Source organism: Microtus ochrogaster, chromosome 15, assembly GCF_000317375.1.
Source record: "Microtus ochrogaster isolate Prairie Vole_2 chromosome 15, MicOch1.0, whole genome shotgun sequence".
Taxonomy (NCBI): Eukaryota; Metazoa; Chordata; class Mammalia; order Rodentia; family Cricetidae; genus Microtus; species Microtus ochrogaster.
Genome location: NC_022017.1, coordinates 42,539,913 through 42,545,033, shown reverse-complemented (window position 1 = coordinate 42,545,033; position 5,121 = coordinate 42,539,913).

Below are 5,121 nucleotides of genomic sequence, written 5' to 3'. Positions count from 1 at the left end.
CACACACACACACACACACACACACACAATATATATATACATATATAATAAAAACACTAAAAATAAGAAAGAAAGAAAGAAAGAAAGAGAAAAAAGAGAGAAAGAAAAAAGAGAGAAAGAAAAAGAGAAGGAGAGAGAAAAAAACAAAGAAACACAGGGCTGAAGAGATGGCTCCAGGGGTTATAAAAGCCACATACCTGAAGACTCATATTCAGCTCCTAGCACCCATGTCAGGGACCTCATAACTGTAACTCCAGTTCTAGGGGATCTGACCCTCTCTCCGGTTTCTGATGACACCATAACACACACCATGCATTCATGCATTCACACAGACACACATAAGTAAAAATCAAAAGAAACACAAAATAAGAGGGAGAAAGGGAGAGATGGAGGGGAAGGAGAGGAGTAAGGGAGAGGAAGAGGGCGAAGGAGAGAGAGAGAGAGAGAGAGAGAGAGAGAGAGAGAGAGAGAGAGGAAGAGCCCCGCCTGGACATCTGGATGTCTTAAATACGTTAGTCCTCGTAGGCACCATGCCCTGTGAATGGGAGAAGAAAGGCTCAGGGAGCAACTCTTGGCCCGGATAGTCACCAAGAAGACTCGGATGTTTCTTCTCTCATGTTTTTTGGTCCATGGACATGGTCGTAGGCCAGCAGAATAGCAGAGTAGCCATGAGTGCAGGGAAGTTGAGATGACCTTGACCGTGTCTCCTTTACAGTCTCCACCTGACACTAACACCAGAGTGAACTCAGAAGTTAAGATGTCCCTTGGGATTGTCCCACATTCGGCTGCTATGAAGAGGTGCTTCTGTTCCCATGAGTCAGGAAATACAGGCTGGTGCAGCAGGACCCATTTCTGGAACTTCTCCCCTCAGTCCCTGCTTACACCGTGCATGTCAGAGAGTAGCCTGTTTGCTGTGGGTGAGCTCAGGGAGCTGCCGGGTCCCAGTGCAGCTCAAATGAGACTCTTCTTCAGTCCTGACAACAGCCTGTGATGTCTCCAGATGTGCTGTGGGAAACCCTTCCTGAAACTGCCGTGGCATGTCATGTGTTATATCCCCAAAGTGCTACAGAGTCACTGCCAACTTTCAGTCCATGGCTGGTGTACCCCAAATCACAACCACAACATCTCTGTCTGCCCCTAGGTGATGCAAAAGTGGGTATCCAACCCACCTCTTTCCTTCCACGCCCAAATAACCAACTTCCGGCACCTTCTTCTCCAGAGCTTTGTTCTAAGTCACAGGGTCCCCCAACTCCCTCCACCCAGGGGCGCTGTTGACAGAGTCCATAGGAAATAAGGTGTCCGTCCCTGCAATGCTGACTATGCTCTCTGCTGATAGACATTGGGACTTACACAACACATTATGACCCTTAGGCTTGGGCTGGTGAGATGGCTCAGCGGTAAAGGCAGTTACTGCCAAGTTTGGCAACCTGATTCCGATTCCCAGGACGCACGTGGTGAAAGGAGATAATAAGTTGTGCTCTGACCTCTGCATGTGTGCTGTTAAACACACACACACAGTTGCAATAGTTACAAAAAAAAAAAAAACCCTTCAGATTTTGTTTCTTGAGGTGGTTCCATGAGTTGCCATATACAAGGACAGTCTAACCCTCACAGGTTATCTCCTCCTGAGCCTGTCCATTGAACGCTCTGGACTCCCTCCCTCGGGTCACATTTAGATGCTGTCCAGAGGTCAGAACCTGGGTGAGATGTCCTTGTTCCTTGGGAAGCATCTCTGTTCCCAGGAGCAGACTGGGCAGCTGAGGGATGCGGTGTCACAAATGCCATGAACAAAGACAGGAAGTGCAGCAGGCAGCCTCGTTCAAGTCTGTTCTTGTAAAGCCTGTTCAACTCAGATTTCCAGTGACTTCGTTGGAAACTTTAATTCATGGGATTTCTCCCCCACCCCCTTAGCAAACAAACAGAAACAGGTAAATGTAACCAACGGAACCGTGTGGCTTGTTTCTACCTGAACGCTCACAAAGGCTCACGTGGGAGAGGCCCGAACATGTATGTTAATGTAAAATGTGTCCAGCTTTCGGGAGGCAAGGAGAAAGCGTGAGACTCCGGGTTTGCTGTGGGCCGACCCTGACATCAGCATTTCCAACACATGGGTTCCTTTACCCTTCTGCCAGCCCCTGAGGCAGTTCCATCAAAGTGAGCCCCAGGTAGGCAATGAGGAAACCAAGGCACAGGTGTCACATTGTTTGTCCCAGTGGCAAGCTTGCCAGGCAGTTGCAAGATGGGAAAAGTATGTGTTGTCCATTGTCACTATGACACTGTGTTCAATAAAAAATTACATAGACCCGTTACTCTCTAATTGACCTCAAAACCAGAAAAAAAAAGACAAAACGAAACCTAGAGAAATATCTTATCCTATTTTATAGATGAGAAAAATGTGACTAAATTTAATAAGTGGCTTACCAAATGTCACAGAGATGTGAATCAGGGTGAGGCTTTAGCTACCTATAGGAAAGAAGAAGAGAACCCTGTCTGGACATCTGGATACCTTCATATGTCAACCCTGCCTGTGAGTGGAAGGAAAGAGGCTCAGGGAACAGCTCTTGGCCCGGGAAAAAATAAGAAGTTACTGGAGAAAACTGTCATATTGTGGGCTCATGGCGGGGAGTAGAACAGACCTGCACAGTGAGGACAGTCACTGCCCTGTGTCCTCACAGATGGCTGCCTTCTGGCCCCAGAACTCTGGCCAGCAGCCCTATGTGACAGCCATGACCTACTTTCGCTCACCCGGTTAGCTGTATGGCCTATTTCTTTCGTGCAGAATTATTTCCTAACACTGGCTGGGTATCGCATGCCGAGCACAGCATTTGTAAACTTGGACATGAAAAAAGAAAAAAAAACCCTTTAAAATTGCAGAACAGTATTCGGGAACCAGGAAAAATTAAGATCAGAGTCTCAGGCGGCCCTCTGCTTGCATTTACATTGGTTTTCTTTCTACAACTGCCCTAAATCACGGGCATGTGTGTGTGCGTGCACCCACGGGCATACATGCGTGTGTGCATGTGTGTGTGTGCGTGCATGTTTGTGTGTGTGTGTGCATGCGTGTGTGCATGTGTGTGCGTGTGTGTGTGTGTGTGTGTGTTGGGGGGCTGTGGATTGATGTACCAATTGCTTTCCAACTACCTATTAGAATAAAGTCTTTCCCAAGCCTGCTTTTCATCATGGCATCTTAAGTACCGTAAGTTGCTAATAAAACCCACTGTCCACAGAGGGCCCTCCTGGGGGAATCAGGGAAAGGGTGAGTCGAACGTGGGTAAGTGATGGTAAGGTGGTAATTAGGCAAGGTAATTAGACCCTGTTGAAAGAGCTGAGCTGCAAAGTGCAGCGTGATAAAGGGGCTGCCTAGACAACTAAATGGTGTTATTAGACACAAAAGCTCCCTTTCTCTCCCTTTCTGCGTCTCCAGCGTTTCTGATCCTCAGGTCTAAGCCTGCTGCTCTTCACGTTTCTTCTTTGACGTTTTTCCCACAGCCCCAGCTATCTGGGGAGCATTCTGCCCCGCGCCCGGCTACCTCCTCCTCCTCCTCCTCGTCCTCCTCCTCCTCCTCCTCCTCCTCCTCCCCCTCCTCGTCTGTACCTTGGGGTTCTTTATCTTTGCCCTCTACCTTATTGCCACAAACTCTAAGGACTGCCGGAGTATGGGGTTGCAAAAGCAGCCAGCTGGGATGGTAAAAAGCGTATAAACTTCCGACAGCCACAGCTCACGCTGTAGTATCCGACCTCCAAGACTGGTTGTATGCTCCATCGGCTCTGGAAATGGGGCTCACCCAGTGTGGACTTTGCCTCCTGCCCCGGATGATCTTTTCAACACACACAAGGGAGCTATCACTCTCTTGCTCAGAGTCCTCCCGAGCTTCGCGGTGTGCTTAGAGTGACCTCTAGGCTCCTTCCCTGGCTCCTGTGTGCTTTGTGATCCGGCGGCGTCTGCCTGCCACATTGTTCTCCCTCTCCTCTCCATGATGAGTGTCTGCTTGGTCGAAACCCCTCGCTGATTTGTTTCTCTCTGCACCTCAGGACATATGCACTGGCCAGTCCTTCTCCATCTTACGTGGGTCTCCCCAAAAGGTCCTCCTTGTCCCCCTTTGCCACAGATGTTCTCTGCCTTATTTGCTCTTTCATTTTCTCCAGAGCACTAAACCACAATCAGAAACTACCTTTCGTCTTCTTGTGGTTTTCCGCTTCACCACCAGGCTGCGGGCTCCCCTTGAGGGTAAGCATTCTTTTTTATTGTTTTCTTCCCAGAAGCAAAGGGGTGCATCTGGAGCCCCTCAAACAGCGGTGAGCTGAAAGGACATAGTATTTCCCCTGTCCCTACCGGGACAGTCACCTTTTCTTTTCATCACCTGTCAGTTTGCCCCCAGTTCCAGAAGTCTCTCCTGACCCTCACCTTCTATTACCTGCCTGGGCTCCCTGCTAGTGCGCTTCATGTCTCATATAAATACCATGAGCAAAAGCAAGTAACTTGGGGGAAGGATTTACATCACCTTACAGCTTGCAGTCTAGCGTGAAGGGAAGCCAGGGCAGGAGCTCAGGCAGAAACCTTGAGGCAGGAGCTGAAGCCAAGACCATGCAGGGTGCTGCTTACTGGTTTGTTCCCTATGGCTTCCTCAGCCTGCTTTCTTAGGCTACCCAGGACCACCAGCTCAGGATGGCGCCACGTGCAGTGTTTGGGCCTTTCCCCATCAATCATTAACAAAATGTTCCCTAGACTTACCCACAGGCGATCTGAGGGAGGCAGTTCCTTAACCAAGTGAGGTTACTTCTTTCCAGATGACCCCAGCTTCTGTCAAATTAATAAAATAATAATAATAATAATAATAATAATAATAATGGAAACAAAAAATCCCAACATACAAGGACTCTAGTTATTCACTCACTAAGTATCTATGAGGAATCCGTAAGACCAATTCGGAGGCAACACTTTCACCAACTCCAACAAGTTTCTAATTTATCGGGAAAGTGGGACAAGAACTTAGCGAGGTGGTCCCTGGCAGGGTGTGCCAGCAGAGGATGCCATATGCCCGAATGGGTGGAGAAAGTAGGAATGAGGAGAGGGGGTGGATGGCGAAGGCGGGGATGGAGAGGATGGGGTGGGAAGGCTAA